This window comes from Bidens hawaiensis, unplaced genomic scaffold (assembly GCF_021521415.1).
Source record: "Bidens hawaiensis isolate Kalapana, Puna unplaced genomic scaffold, B.hawaiensis_p1.1 tig00000820_1, whole genome shotgun sequence".
In the NCBI taxonomy this organism is placed as follows: Eukaryota; Viridiplantae; Streptophyta; class Magnoliopsida; order Asterales; family Asteraceae; genus Bidens; species Bidens hawaiensis.
The window spans coordinates 4,838,296-4,855,943 of record NW_027491048.1 but is presented as its reverse complement, the minus strand read 5'-3'; the positions used below and the strand labels follow the sequence as shown (position 1 = coordinate 4,855,943).

The window sequence follows — 17,648 nt, the reverse complement described above, 5'->3', positions numbered from 1 at the left end:
TGATGCCGAAAGGGTTAGAGCTCAAGGAAACTTATATTGTTTCCTATACACGGGTGAACCAATAAAGGATGCTGGTGAAGGTGGTTCTGGTGTGAAGGCTAGTGTTGACGAGCTTGCAGCTGTTGTTGGAACTGTTGTAAGCACTGAAATTGTGGTGACTACTGCTACTACATCTGGACAGGTCAGTCCAACAAGTTCACCACTTGTTGCACCCACTACTTGTGTACAAGTCAGTGTCGTCTTTACAACTGCTTTGATTGAATATGTTCCACAACAAGTAGCTCAAGGTGATGGTGGAGATGATGGAAACAGTGGTGATGATGATGAGAACAATGATGGTGGCGATGATGATGATGAAGAGGATAGTGATGAGAAGAAAGATGATGATAATGACCACGAGTACGATAGTTTTTATGATCATCGTGGTAGTGATGGTGGTAATGATGATGATAGTGGTAAAGGTGATGCCACTGGAAATAAGCGGGAGATGAAGATCCGCCACACGAGGCTGAAAAGACTCGTGAGACCGATGCTGCAATCGAGGCAGAAATCGACTCTTTATTTAGCATTTATTCTGTTGCGCTTACCGACTCACAAGTTCAGAAAGTCGTGGATAAAAATAAAGCCGATAGTGATGATGGAATAAGCTACTCACCCAATCCAGATACTCCGGAAAGGGTGATTGTTGAAAATGCTGATCAATAACCCGTTGTTGATCCAGCTGCTAAGCCTGCTCAACAAAAGTCAAAGAAATGTGTCAAGCATTACTATGTGAGCCGCATGGCAAGCCTGAGATGGAGGTTGAAGTCGTACCACGATAATGATCCTATCCTCTACGCAAAATGGCACCAAGATAGCGGAAGATGGGCTATACGACGTACCAACGACGATCTCACATATCTGCCCTATGCAGATATGCACACACTGTCTGTTCTTAATATGTACTACTTCAGAAGGGCAGTTGGTGGAGGAGATGAGGAGAAGACACTACAAAGATGGTTCAAGCGTTTTCTCAATCATGAATGGAGAAAAGGTCATTATCCAAGAAGAGGATACAAGTCAAAAGAGATCAATCCGATCACCAACAAGCCAGTTAAAGGATGGAGCTACAAGATGCCTGAAGACCATGGAGAACCTATCATGCATGGGATGCCGTTTGATGACAACTTGCTCTACAACTTCATCTCTTGGGAATTTGATAATGACACGGGTGAGGTGATAATCCATTGCAAGAGTATGCATCACCTCAGATTCTGTGATGAGCATGAACTATTAGGTTTTGGAAAGGAAGATCTGCTCAAGCTGCATGGATCTCCTTTGTGCACCGTTTAAGACATGCGCAGGGACAATACCGACACCATCGTGGGCAAGTTCAACAAGTTTTTCCGTATACATGTTGAAAAACAACCGTTGATGAACACGAGATGTTTGAGTATGAGTCCGAGTCCAACTAAAGACCGAAGCTAACAAAACAAATACCAAAGACTAGAGGGAGATTGTAAGGCACATTTCAAGATTAGTCTTTCGTATTTGTATTATGTATCTTATTTATGTATTTGTTAGCTAGTTAGGCTTGTTATCTTTGTATGTTTGGGCCCAAGGCCATTTGTATTTAAGCCCATTAGGGCTGCTCATAATGAAATAGATGTGCATGAGCACACACACTATATAAGGTGTGTGTATCTTATGCACAACACAACCTTTTGCAAAACCTTATCTTCTAAACTCACAAACTCTCTCTCTCTCTTATCTCTCTATCCCTCACGGCAATAAATATACACAAATAAGATCTAAGATCTCGTTCCTAACTAGATATGTCCGCTAACTAGTGTAGAGGTTGATCCAAGATAACTAGTAATAGTTGTTTTGTTGTTAGATCAGGTCAAGGGACCTACAGTTTTGTTTAGTTTGAATAATATATTGAAAAATCTCTAATCTTTCTTTCTTTATGATCATGGTTGTAACATACAGAATACTTCACCGTCTGAGGAACAATATCTGCCTAAACAAAGGACATTGGGTTCTAAGGTACTCTCTCTCTCATCTTAATAATATTTCTTGGGGAATTAATTAATTAAGGACTCACTAACATGCATGGCGTTTTAATTAACAGAGGGTGTTGTTTGATTCTCCACCATCATTTGAAAAAGAAGAAGACACCCCAGTTATTTCTATTCCCCTGCCCCTACTGTTGAGTATAACTTTCTCTATCATCAGTTTATGGAACTGGGTTTTCCTTTGAAGACTTACATGCAAAAGCTGGAGACCGAAAGAAATCTTTCAAAGTTTAGATCCATTGCTGTTAGAACCCTGCTCAATGTAAGTAATTATTATTTAATAATTTCCCGTTTTAATTAATTAACTTATTTTTTTAAATAAACATGCATGCAATTTAATATATACATACATATATATATATGGGTGCGTTAACATACAATAATGGCTTATCGTACATTACGTACGCGAGATCCTGCACCACCCAATCCTAATTGCAATTAGAACTACGCGGTTGCATAATTGTAATTAAAACAAAAAATACTTCTCGCACAACCGATCGTCATTTGCTTCAAGCCTTCAACCATAATCAAATCATCCATAAAACTAAAATAAAATCAATATCGATAACCCATTATCGCTGTAGTTTAATAATCTTTATATTGATAAAACTTGTTGATTTCATAATGTGTAAGTGGCTTTAGAATCATCAATCGATTATGAAATTGCAGAATAATACACTTAACTGAGCTATGATTAGGGTTCAAATGTTAAACCGTTAAACATTCAGCTTTAAAAGTTTAAACATTCAAACCAAAATCCCAACCTTTTAGAAGTTCTAAACTTTAGAAGTTAAGTTTAGAACTTCTAAACTTTTTGTTTAAAAACTTTAGAAGTTCTAAACAAAAAGTTTTAATAAAAGTTCAGAACTTCTAAACTTTTGTACTGAAGTTCTTAGTTTTGAACACCCAGAAACACAAACTTTTAAACGTTCAAGCCAAAATTTTTAAACGTTTAAGGTTAAACATTTAAACATTCAAGCCATAATCTCAACCTTAAACGTTCAAATGTTAAACCTTTAAACATTCATGCAAAAAAGTTTAGACGTTCAGGCAAAAAAGTTTATACGTTCAGGCTTAAACCACTAAAAACTCAAAACATTTAATCGACCGAAGCTTCAAATTAATGATTAATTAGATCAATTTCAAGGTTAATTGATCAATTAGGTTCATCAATTTCAATTTTATCAAAATATAAACAAACCTGTGAACAATAATATACGACAACGTATGATGACTGTGGATGGTGGATTCGACGGTGGACGAAATCGTTATATGATGAAGATTGCTAATGGTGATGATGAAGGTGGACGGAATCGATGGGAGCAGTGAATCCGATCTGATGAAAATTACAGTATTGCCACCGCCTGTTTTTTGAGATCGACGGGGATACGAGTTGCGTACGTAATGTGCGATTAGGGATTATTGTATTGGATCCATTATCAATATATATATATATATATACATATATATATATATATATATATATATATATATATTGTCCAAATTAATTTCATTATTATTGAACTGCAGGCTAAACTTGAACCAGAACCCACAATTACTGTTATGGCTTTTCTGGATTGATACATGTCTAAAATTGACTCGGCCAACGCCATTCTCGTGTATCCCCATATCTGGGCAGTGGCTTGCTATAGTATTGTAACCAAAATCGACCCGCGCCCCTTGTTGAATTCTTCTCTGCTGCTTTCGATGTTGATAATGATGCCTTGCTGGAATGTAATCCGTATTGATTCAAGGACTCACAAATAATCTTCATGATATTCCAACCTCGTTTCACTACTTAGAACAGTTTAAGCAAAAGATGGGGATCTCTCTCTTTGAAGATCCAACTACGATCTTCATCAATGTACTAAAAGGGGTGTGTGTGTGTGTGTGTGTGTGTGTAGGGGATGGTTCAAGAGAGAAATGATATTACTGCAAGAAATGCGAGAAATGAATATGCGCCACTAATTTTTTTAAGTTTTAAATGCTTAAAGCTAAATAAAGAAAGTATTAATCATTCTATTTCTTCAATTAATATAACTAATAAACCATAATACTTATCTACTTAATTAATATAACTAATTAAATTATTATAATTGGAAAATATTAAGAACTCATTTATTTTTATAACTTATTTTTTGTGTCTTGAATTTTTATCCTACACAAGTATAATTTATTCACAAATTAAAATTTCTTTCTATCCAAAACTAATTACTTCCAACTTAATATATTAATATCCATCAACACATACTTACATAATAATGAATAATACCAAAAAAACTATTTTACATGTGTTTGCATTAGATATCAACAAAAAAAACATACAACCTACACAAAAATGTATAATCTACACTTGTTCTAAGAATAAGACAACATATAACCTACACACAAAAAACATATAACCTACACACAAAATTCATCATCAATAAAATACACACGCACACGAAAACATATAACCTACACACCAAAAACATATAACCTACACACAAAAATTTTATCTTACAGAAATACAATTTATTCATACATCAATTTCTTTTTATTCAAAACCAATTTCTTCAAACTCAACATATCAATATCCATCAACACGTAGTTACATTGTGATTAATCAAAAAACTATCTTACACATGTTTGCATTAAATGTCAATAAAAAATATACAACTTACACAAAAACATATAACTTAAACTTGTTCTAATAATAAGAAAACATATACCTACTTACGAAAAAAATATATCCTACGCATGTGTAGGATATGTGTATCATTGTGTACTTTATATAATTGTTGATGTCGAATTACATATGTAAGTTGTATGCTTTTTGTATATTGTACGTTTTTATTGCTCAAAACAAGTGTAGGTTATATAACTTTGTGTAGGTTGTATATTTATTGTTTACATTTAATGGACACATTTGTATGATATTTTTTTATTGTTAATTATGACAATAATTTTTTATAGGCATGTCAATTGAAAAAAATATATATATTATGTTTTGATATTTAGTATTAAAAAACACGTTGATATATGCTAATAAATTGAGTGTAAATTATTTTTTTAATATAAAGAAATAGTATTATATGAATAAATTATATTTATGTTGAATAAAATGAAGAATGTGTAAATAAAAAATAAAACTAAAGTAGTGTTTTTATCTTTTTATTTATTATAGTTAATTAGTTAGATATATATTAATTAGAGAGGGATTTATTATGGTTATATTAGTTGTATTAATTGGAGAGAGAGCATGCGTTTATTGTTGCATTTACATTTTTTTTATTTATTTTTAAATATTTAAAACCTAAAATAAAACTAGTGGCTCATATTCATTTCTCGTATTTCTCGCACTAATATCATTTCTCTCTTTTAATAAGGAGGGCATATTAGTCAAATGTTCTAGTTTTAAATTTGGAAACTTACATTAACTAATGAAAGTAATAAGTCAGTTTTTTTGTTATAATTTGTAGGTCCCTTGACCGAATCTAACACAACAACTATTACTAGTTATCTTGGATCAACCTCTACACTAGTTAGCAAAAATAACTAGTTAGGACTGAGATCTCAGATCTTGTTTGTGTGTGTTTATTTCCGTGAGGCATAGAGAGAGAAGAGAGAGTTTGTGAGTTTAGAAGATAAGGTTTTGCAAAAGGTTAAGTTTGTGTATGAGTTACACACTCTATATATAGTGTGTAATCTCATACACTATTCTTTTCATTATGAACGGCCCAATGGGCTCAAATACAAGTGGCATTGGGCCCAAACATACAAAAGATAAGTTAATCAAGCTAACAAATACATAAACATTACAACACATACAAATACGAAAGACTAATTTTGAAATGGATCTTACAATCTCCCTCTAGTCTTTGGTATTTGTCTTGTTAGCTTCCATCATCACTCGCACTCGGACTCGTATTCGAAGATATCGTCTTTGTCATTGAAAGGTTGATGTTCAACAAGTAGACGGACAAACTTGTTGAATTTCTCGACGATTGCATCTGTATTGTCACGACGGACGTCTTCAACATTACATAAAGGTGACTCGACAAGCTTCTTCAGGTCACTAAGTCCGAAACCTACAAGTTCGTGCTCATCGAAGAACTGCAGCTCGTGAGTGCATTCACATTGAATTATGACTTCACCATGCATGTTGTCAAACTCCCAAGCAACGAAGTCAAGGAGAAAGTCGTCATCGGAGGGCATGCCATGAAAAATTGGTTCTCCATGATCGTCTGGCATCTTGTATCTTCGACTCTTGGACGGCTTGTTGGTGGAGGGGTTTATCTCCTTTGACTTGTAGGGCCTACCCGGATTGACAGCGAACTTCGGGTAGTTGTTCTTCCACTCGTGCTTCAAGAAGCGCTTGAACCATGACTCCAGTGTGTCTTTGTCATCATCTTGACCCACGTTTTTTGCCTTTACCAGCAATTTTACCTTTACCTTCAAGAAGCGCGTAAAAACGACATGTCGCCGCTATTTTACCTTTACCAGCTATTTTTCTAAGTATTATTTCGAAACCTTGTAATGCAAAGTGCATTTTACAAAACATTTATAGGTTAAAATTTAAATAAAAAATGGTTGTGCAACGGTCATGAAGCCGTTGGAAATGTTCGGGAGCTTCGATGTGGTGATCCCAATCAGGATGGAATTTGTTCAGTACTGAGATGGGCGGGTGATGTTCCTGGAGTACTGAACTCACCCCAAATCCACCCCTTGTGCCCTTATGTTTTACTTGCATACTTTACATATATAGACCAACTAATGAGTTTTTTTTTTAAGAATGTTTATTTATTAGAGAAACTTGTTATGCTTATGGAATGATATTTTATTCTTTACTTCATTATATTAGTGATCAAACATAAAAAAAATAGTTTTTTTTTTTAATTTGATTGGTAAATATACGTTTTACATCATCTTATCAAACGAACAATTGCCACATAATATGTTTTTCGTTGTTTTCTTTTTTAAAGATACACACATGATTCTGGTTAATTGAAATTACCTCTTTCATGCTCATGCAAATGATTATCATACAATTCTATAAAGCTAGATTGTGTTTTTATCTCATGAATGAATGGATTAAATGAGCATTTATCATTTATGTATGAGTGTCTAACTGAGGTAATGTCTATTTATCTTTGCCCTTTTCAATAAGCCTGTGGGAGCAGACCACAACTGGCTTGCATTTCTTTTGCTCTCGTTGAAAAGATGAATGTGCGTATGTGATTTGTTAACACAACTATATGATTTGTGCATGCATTGTTATGCCATGATTTGTGTATGTTTTCGCGATTTGTTAACACAACTATATGATTTGTGCATGCATTGTTATGCCATGATTTGTGTATGTTTTCTTAACACTTTTAAGTTAAATGTGCAATATAAATAGTGCTTAAACCAAAACTAGCTACACTCAAATTTGGTTTTGAACATAACAGAATAAACATAATCATAATTTAGTTCTAAACATACAAAGATAAACTTAATTTGGTTCTAAGCATAACAAGAAATGTTCCAAACTTGTTGAAAGATGACCAACACCAGAAAGAGACCTGAATTAATAAAAAATTATAATAATTAATAAAAAAATAAAATAAAAAAATATTATAAACAGTTGATCCTAGTTATCACTTAACCGCATTCAGGAAAATACATTGCTTACAATTTGCTAAAAAGAGCCGAGGGACAAAAACTTCAAACTTGAAACTACTGAACTAAAACTGTAGATTTGGACAAACCACATGAACGAAAACCGCAATTCACTGAAATAAGTATTATAATAAAGAAGGGTGAAAAGACATGTCTACCACTGACTTAACGATTAAATCTAACGGGGTTAGTGATTTGGATGTAATTGGCCAGAATTGGGAAACGTGGATGGTCCATACGCAAAAAATAAACTTTTTGGACTAAATTCGCATTATTTGTCAAACCAAAAGAACGACAATGGCACACCCATTTTAAAAACTTTTGTAAATAATTTTTGGTTAACAAAATACACAAACATTATGCTTCATAGACATATACTAGTTAGTTTATTAAATTATTATCAGCCCATATTCTATTGACATCAAACCTTACAAAATATTTAACTATCAAGAACAATTAATTTTTCCAGCCTTAATTTGTATGCAAGACAGGCACACATGTTTGTAATCCTACCATTTCTTCTGTTCATATTTCTAGCAATAAGGAAATATAAATGTATCAAGATTAACCATTACACACTAATTTTGAAAAACAATTAGTGAAAGACTGGAATTAATTACTAGTTACCAATAAATGTTTAAATTGTATCTCAAATTCAAACAAGTATTCGATGTATAACTTATTAACTTCTGTCTTTGTATACAATAATCAATACGCATTGCTATAAATACAAAGGAAAAAAATACACCAACTTATGTTAACAATAGGCAACAATACCAATTTTAATGTATATATGATCAAAACCGACGGTAACCTGCAGATATCTCAGGCTTATTATGTGCGTCATCAACATCATCATCACCAAGAAACTCGGATCTTAACTTCATAAGCAACCGCCCTAAATAATTAAGACCTTCACCATCACGCCCCCCACCCCAGAACAGATCATGAGGCGAAGCTTCAACGAGTATACAACCCGACGTTGATAAAAGCATTGAATTCAAATGCGGGTAAATCGAGAATTTGCATTTTAATGCTTTGTACATCACCTCTGTTTTTATGCTGTCCCAATCTGCCCTTACCTACATATTGACTTTTTTGTTACCAACTAATATTCTTATGAAAATGTTTACAAAACTCATATAAGTATAACATTATTAAGTAAAGAGTATACCATATCCGGGTGCTCCCTTTGTGCTCTTCTTCCCATACGTGCGGCTTCTTCGGGACTTTTTGCAGAATGTATAGCTTCAATGTAACTTTTTGCATTAGGATTGCCTGAGCCAACAAACTTGTGTGCCTGCACTGGTGAATGGTTCATGAACTGTTCGACGGGAAGTTTTTTTTTATGTTCTTTTACTTAATAAACAAAAGAACATGAACATAACTTTGTCTTCATTTAATTACACGGACGAACATGAAGAAATGTCTCGTTTGTTCATGAACGTCTACTTTTGTTTATTCATTTGTCTCCATTCGTTTATGTTTGTTCACTTGCGTTCCTTTATATTTTGTTCATTCGTTTATGTTCATTTACATAATCATTCAAATTTATTTATTACTACTATATTTGAAATCAGCTTAGATGTATTTGTTTAATTTTCAAATGTTACATGCCATGATGAAGATATTTTAGACCTTAATTTAGATATTCACGTTTACTTTTAACTCATGCTGGTTTATAGTCGTTAATTTATGTCCATTTGTGTTCGCTTATGTTCGTGAACCGCTCGTTCAGAATATTAGCAAACAAGCATAAAGGGGCACGGATATGTTTAATTTTTTAACGAACAAACACGGACAATAAAATGCGTTCGCTTAAGTGTTCACACCCGTTCAGTAAAAGTTAAATGAACGAACACAAACAAGGCTGATAGAAAATTTGAATGATTATATAATCACCTGATAATAGTGCTCTACACTCGACCACGTGACATAATTACCGTTTTCATCAGGAAGTTTAATTGGATGAGGAGAAAAGTTGGAAAAACTCCCGTACGGGTCCCACGTCTTATAGAAGAATATGATTGGCGAATCGTAAGGAGATAAGGATGGATCAATGGCTGAGGTTTCATCAACCGATGGAATGACAGGTGTCATATCAGGAATGGGTTGCAGATAACCACTTATTAGCACATCAGAACCTATCTGCATTTTAGTTTGCATTTAAAGACGTGAACATAAACTGAAAAATTAATAATAATCATCATAATAAATGATAATAATAATAAGAGTAAATTATGCTTTTGGTCCCTGTGGTTTATATAAAGATAAGCCTTTGCATATATAAAAAATGAACTAGCGGCTTTATTCAAGTTCAGCTAGGCTATGAACGAGGAGCGGCTTGGCTCGGTTTGTGTACGAGCCAAGCACCGGCAAAGGAAAGCTCTCTCGATATTTTAACACCGCTTATAGTTGTATGTGTCTAATTAAAATTAAAATGTTTATATTTTAATTAACAGTTTATTAATAATAATAATAATAATTATTATTATTATTATTATTATTATTATTATTATACTAATAACAAATTTTTTTTTTCATTTTTGTTTATTTACTTTATTAGAAATTTTGTTCTCAAGAAGTGGGGAAAAATAACTAAAATGCCCCTCATGTGAGCGTGTGAGGGGCACATGATCAAAATTAACCCGAAAAAATGGATGGCTTAGCACAAGGGACTGAAAGGGTTACAAAATTTAAGCCTCGGGGCATGATATGTCAAAAGATTACTTTCGACTGAAAGGGTGAAACATGCCAAACCATAAGGATCAAAAGCATAACTTTTTCTAATAATAATTATCTTAATACCAACCTGCTCATAAGAAACATCACTCAACTCCAAAGCCTGTGTCATTTCCACCATTCCAAGTTCTCCAACTGGCGAAGGCGCGTTTTTTCCACCAATTATTTTAGGAGCAACAAAAGCATGAACCTTATGTATCACGCCCGAGGAAATAGCGGATGCAGATAATGTCCCGCCACACTCCCATAAAAGCGATAGATACCCACGATCATAAAGGTAATCCACCACATCTTTGGGATTTAAGATATCAAACTCCACCACTTCCAACACCTTTAGATGCTAGAAACTTCTGGAAGTGTTTTCTTGCACCTCTCTGAGTTGCCACTATCGTAGGCACTTCATTCACATCCCATAGATTTGCAACCTCGGGAAGATCGAGAGTTTGTGACATGACAATTCTCATAGGTAAATGTCCACCTCCGTGTCTTGGAGTTAAACGCGGGTCTATGTTAAAAATTAAACAAAATTCATTAATAAATAAATAGAGAATATGTGGATATGAATCATACTATAAAGTTAGTAGAAAATAAAGTTGCATACTATCTTTGCGTACAGTGTTTCCGCCTACAATAACTGCATCACTTCTACCGCGTAATTCAAAAACACGGGATCTTGACTCTTTGCTACTTATCCATGATGCGTGCCCGCTACTAGCAGCAATTTTACCTGTTGGAATATAAAAAAATGATCAATATTTTTAGTTTAAGGTGAAATTTAATATTTTCATAAACGTGTGGTAATATTACTAACCGTCAAGAGTCATTGCATACTTGAGAACCGAGAACGGGACCCGACAAGCTGATCTATATAGCAAAGGTGCATTGACAGCGAGACATGATTTTAGAGCTTCTTACAAATATATATAAAGATAGTCAACCCGAGTGATCAGTTTTAGCCCATGCTAAATTTTCACATGTTTCAACCTGAACCGGTTTTGGACCAGTTACCCAACCTGGCCTACTCATCTTGCCACCTAAGCATACCTTGATGGAAATACTTCGTATATCTTCCCCAAGAACATCAACCTGCAGTCCTTCACTTCTTAATGTCTGAATAGCTTTTCCCCGAAGATGTTGTAAAGGATGTCTGATCCCGATAACAACTCTAGTGATTCCTGCCTAAAGATTAAGCCTCAGATCCATGTAAACTTGAAGTAAAATTCTTCATTAAAATTAAGTATGACTTTATTTTATAACAGAAAGAAAGCAGAGATATCAGGTATCAATAATCATCATATATCTATTAAGAAAACAGATTAATTTGATATTTCCCATTACCAAAGTTAATGTTATTCCAGCCTTCTAGGATAATAATACAAACTAGGGGTGTGCAAGAAACCGAAAAAACCGATACAAAGCCGAAAAAACCGAAAAATTTAAACCGAAACTAAAACCGACGATTTGGTTTTACGTTTTTGTAAAAACCGAACTAACGGTTCGGTTTTAGTTTTGCATGTAATAAAAACCGAAAAAACGAACCGAACCGAATATCTAAATTTTTGTTTTGTTTTTATATTTTATTAACTAATTTATAAGAATTTAATAAATATGTAACTCAAATATTTTTGGTCAAAGTTATAATAGTATATTATTTTACAATTAACAAAATTACTTATACCTAAATTCACTATTTTTTGCAAACCTTTTTTTTAGCCTAAAATTTTCAAGCTCAAATGACAAAAACCGAAAAAACCTAACTTGAACCGAAACCAAAAAGAAAACCGAAAAACCGAAACCAAAGGGTTCCAAACTGAACCGAAACCAAAAAGAAAACCTAAACTACCGCTACCGCTACCGCTACTACTACTACTACTATTATTATTATACAAAAAGTAATAAATTAAGCAAATGCAAACCTTTATAAAAGCCGATACAGCAGTACAATCCCCATGGCAGTCTCCAGGTTCCATATTAACATACGCAGTGGCGCCATGGCAATACTCTCCGGCGGCCTCCACCGCCTGAACCTCCGCCGGCTTCGTACCATGCGCGTAAAGGTACCCTTCTCCGAAAACCTTACCAACGTTGTTGGTGGTCGTGGCTATCACGCAACCGAAGTTAGGGTGCGGCGAGGTGAAACACGAGGGACTTGTCGGATAAATCGGCGGCGCGTTTCACGTACGACGCGTCTAGCGCGTGCTGGTTGCAGTTAATGATACCCATTGCCATCACCATGACAGGATGTGGCGATCGGAAGTCCTATGTTGCGTCGGCGGTTTGTATCTTAAAAACCGTTGTTTATGTTGTGTCGGGGGTTGGCCGGTTTTGAAGCCGTGATCCCAAATCAAAATTAATATATACACTAGTAGGTTTGCCCACGCTTCGCGGCGCGGGTGTGGCGGTGCGAGCTATGGTTTCGTTAAAGAAGGGTGCCTTGAATGTTGTGTTTTTGTCTGCTATGATTAATACCTGCACAATATGATAAACCAGTTTTAGTTTCGCAAAAACATATACATATCAATGCGCACATCGCATTTATTAAGTAATTCTTTACATCAAGCAACTTTGAGCTTTAATAAGTCAAGGATTAGCATTATGCAGATTTCAAGGTTTGACCTTTAATAAGCAAACCATATAGCCTAAAAGTCAACACATATTACTAATAGCATGTTTGGGATTGAGCTTGGAAATGTTTATTGGTGTTTTCAAAAAGCCAATAAGTTAATATGTGTTAGGCAATCTCGATAATCCTTTTTATTTTAGCCTTTTGAAATGGTTAAAAAGCAGTTTTCTAAAAGCCCCAAATCCCAAACATGCTCTAAGAATTACATCAGGTTGACAAAAACAGAGCCACATATTTTTAGTATCAATGTTAATAAAAATATTAGCAGCGGAAATTATAAAATGCACCTGCACTAAACTGCGAAGAAATTCTCTTGCAGAAATTTAAAACAAACAGTTTCACTGAAAGTAAGTAAATACACATCAAATTTATTTACATCCAATGTAATCGAATATGGTGCCGAAACTCATTATTTGACAAGAAACTGTTTTACTTATTAACATAATTTTTATAAAGAAAATTATGATGAAGCTATAATCAACCACTGAACATCACTTGTTTTTGGTCCAAGGGTATTATGGTAAGTTGTAAAGCTAATTATCTAGATGTTAACAGAGAAACATTATGGCCAAAGGTAAATCTGGCATTTCGAAAGAAAACCATATACACTAGTAAATAATAATAATAATAATAATAATAATAATAATAATAATAATAATAATAATAACAATAATAGCAATGCAAGTAAACAATTACCTGCTAATTGCGTCAATAAATGATTTGGGGCTTCTTTGTTTGATGCGAATTCCAGAAGAACAGACTCCAAATTCTGTAATTAGAAACAAAAAAAAAACACGACTTCAATTAATAAAGAATAAAAACCCTCTGAATACCTTCAATACCAAAAGTTAGCAATTGAAGACAGGATATTAAGCAACAACAACAAAAGTAAGAAACGTGTGACTGTGTACTAACCGAGGCTCGCTTGAAATTGATTAGTAACAACAGTGGCATTCGTACAGTCTGTGATGCAAAAATATAAAATGTTTAAAACCATGTTTATTTAGTCGGTATAACATCTGGGTTGCTGCCAAGGATCGACGCAGATTCGGTCGATATCGGCTACGTTTGTTATGGTACCAAAGCTAAACCTAAAAAAAAAATAAAAACACAACCGTTGTGACAGCGAGTCGACGTGAAATTGGTTGTTACCGGTTAAGCTTTTTACGATACCAGGAAAAAACCCAGCAAAATCAAGTTGTGATGTAAGGGTGTTTGGGATTCCTTATTTTACCTCCGTAATATGCCTATAATAACTTTGACATGTGTTTGATTTATTGATTTCTTTTATTATTTACCTAAGATATAATTATTGTCTTAACTAAAAGTCTAAAGTAACCAAGTTAAATAAAAGTGGAGTTATAAAAAAATTTAAATTATTAAAAACAAAAATGAAGAAAAAAAAACATAAAAGAAGAAGCAATAACAGCTTAACCAAAATAACCAAGTTAAAAAAAAATGCAAGGAAAATTGAATAATCAAGGATACTCCGAGAGTCCATGTGACTTGAAACTATATTTACCATCAACAAAACACGTGTCCATCAATCATCATTAGGTAGTTAACTAGCTTTCATGTAAGGCCCCGTTCCCGGTAGTCCTACTTTAACGTCGGATTTACTCATATACACAGTTCTACAAATCAGAGTTTATTAAAACTTTCACGGAATATAAAATTGTAACTGTTTATTACAAAACATTTTATCTTTTTCTTTAAAACCATAACATAAATCCTCATATTAAAACATCATTTATTCCATCTTCAAATGTCAGCCGTTCGATCCATGCCATGTGCCAACCTCATGCTAGCTCTTTAATCATATTCACCTGCGTGCATACTAAAAGTCAGCTACGCTGAGTGAGTTCTAGTTATTCAGACGACATACAATACATACACATATCTTACATACATACGCATCTTATCCTTGTATAATTATCCATAAGGGGACGTCACATAATATCTATTAAAATAACTATTACTATTACCCTGCTATTTATATTCTCCATAGAAGGACACTCTATATATATATTCTTCATAGAAGGAACATCATATATACTTCCATAGAAGGAACACTATGCTTTCCATTAAAGGAACACTATGTTTTCCATCAAAGGAACACTGGGATTTCCATTAAAGGAACACTATGCTTTCCATCAAAGGAACACGGGGCTTTCCATTAAAGGAACACTATGCTTTCCATCAAAGGAACTCTCTGTATAATATCCGTATAGGGAACTCTGTATATAAGTTATCATTTAATATCCATATAAGGAGACCAGCATATCTATTTTTGGCAATACATGCAATATCCGAAGATCGTTCACGTATCGACAAGTAATCATCCCTGCATTACATACAATATCCATATCTTTATTTATAACCTAACGGTACATGCAATATCCGAAGATCGTTCACGTACCGACAAGCAATCATTCATATCGTACACATATATCACATAGGGCATACACTTATCACTTAGGATAAGTGTATTGATTGATCACATCGAGTATGCACACAGCCCCGAAAACATAACAAGGAAGTGGGGCTAGAAACTCACCTGAATGCGGTTACGTTCACCGTTTAAAGTTATTCCTTTCTTGAGTTGTGCACGGCTAACTGTATAACAATTACACGTATCAATCATCTATTGCTATCTATATTGTGTTTCTAGTTCAATTATAACCCACAACGAACGGGGGTCCGGGGCAGCGCCCCTGGCAGCCCTAGCAGGGTTCAAGGGGCAGAGCCCTTAGCTGGGGTCGAGCTACCAGGTCAGCTTGGAAAACTTTTATTTACATTAACTGTCTTAATATATTTTTCACTAGGATTTTAATTTTTTTCCTAATTCGTTAGCTCATTCCTCATAACGAATTAAGTTTGATTCGCTATCCGGTTCGTTACCGAACTTAACTTACGCGAACTTAATTGTAAGCGAACTTGTATATAAGCGAAGTTATATACAAGCGAACTTAGCATTAAGCGGTTAACTACAAGCGAACATATTCATAGGCGAACTTATACGTGAGCGAACTTAGAGTGGCGAAGTTATAACCAGCACTTAGTATCTGGCGAACTTAAACGGCAGCGGACTTAATCAATCAGCGAAGTTGATCGGTTCGGCGAACTTGCTTGCAAGCGAAGTTCTCTTGTAGGCAAAGTTGTTCAGTAGCCGCCGCTGTTCGTCCCTAAATCCCCAAAATCATCATCGTTTTACCAAGAAATTCCTGGATATGATGTTAATCGAACCCGTGATCATTCCCATGGTCTTGTTTGGGTAAGACTTGGCCCGGTAAGACATAAATATTGGTTCTAAGGTTTATCTTAAACGAGCCGTTTATGTTTACGGTTTCATTAGGTTCGTTTTAACATCAAGTTTATAACTTTACGTTTTGTTTATACCCGATCTACTCTCGTTTTAAGTTTCAAGGCTAACCGATCCTAAAAACATAAACTTTAAAGGGTCAAGAACATACCTTTAGTGTTCGTTTGGATCTCGTTTAACTTGTTTACGCACTCTAGATCTTGTATATAGCTCACGTAATAAAGATCTAATACCAACTAACGTTCGTTTGGCCTCAAGTCCCTCACGTCTCTCTCTCGGCCGTGTATAGGGTGGTGTGTGGTGTGTGTTTTGAGTGTGTAGAGGATAAGATGGAAAGTGTGAGGATTTAGGGTTTTAGAATGGTTTAGGGGATATTTATATCTCTTAAAGCCCATGGACCTAAGGCCCATTCCCCTTAATCCATCTTAATTAGTCCAAGTCCATGATCTTTTCCTTATTAGGTGCTAGTTAACATTATATAACACACGACAATTTAACGTCACTTTCTTTATTTAATATTATAATATTTGGGATGTTACATTTCAATAAAATAATATTAATTTTATCAACAGTAAGCTTATGTGAGTAACGGCAGGTTGATAATTAGTGCCAAAGCTAAACCCAAAAAAAACACAACCGTTGTGGCAGCTAGTCGATGCGAATTTGGTTGCTACCGGTTAAGCTTTTTACGATACCAGAAAAAAAATCAAGTTGTAATGTAATATGCCTATAATAACTTTGGCATGTGTTTAATTTGTTGATTTATTTTATTATTTACCTAAGATATAATTATTATCTTAACTAAAAGTCTAAAGTAACCAAATTAAATAAAAGTAGAGTTATAAAACAACTGAATATTAAAAACAAAAATGAAGAAAAATAACATAAAATAAGAAGCAATAAAAGCTTAGCAAAAATAATCAAGTTAAAAAAAATGCAAGGGAAATTGAAAATCAAGGATACTCCGATAGTCCATGTGACTTGAAACTATATTTATCATCAACAAAACACGTGTACATCAATCATCATGAGGTAATTAACTAGCTTTTAATAAAATAATATTATCTTATCAACAGTAAGTTTATGTGAGTAACGGCAGGTTGATAATTAGTGCCAAAGCTAAACAAAAAAAAAATACAACCGTTGTGGCAGCTAGTCGATGCGAATTTGGTTGCTACCGGTTAAGCTTTTTACGATACTAGAAAAAAAATCAAGTTGTAATGTAATATGCATATAATAACTTTGGCATGTGTTTAATTTG

The 17,648-nt window shown here is 34.2% G+C and overlaps 1 pseudogene across 1 annotated transcript; it reads right to left on the bottom strand.

The window, feature by feature from the left end:
* Positions 1–8,497: 8,497 nt before the first annotated feature.
* On the bottom strand, positions 8,498–12,809 carry LOC143540895 (riboflavin biosynthesis protein PYRR, chloroplastic-like; annotated as a pseudogene). Its single transcript, XR_013136665.1, has 8 exons — positions 12,359–12,809; positions 11,477–11,621; positions 11,254–11,352; positions 11,044–11,169; positions 10,513–10,947; positions 9,603–9,848; positions 8,875–9,000; positions 8,498–8,782 (listed from the first exon to the last, which is right to left on the bottom strand). The product of XR_013136665.1 is annotated as a riboflavin biosynthesis protein PYRR, chloroplastic-like (transcript).
* Positions 12,810–17,648: the final 4,839 nt, after the last annotated feature.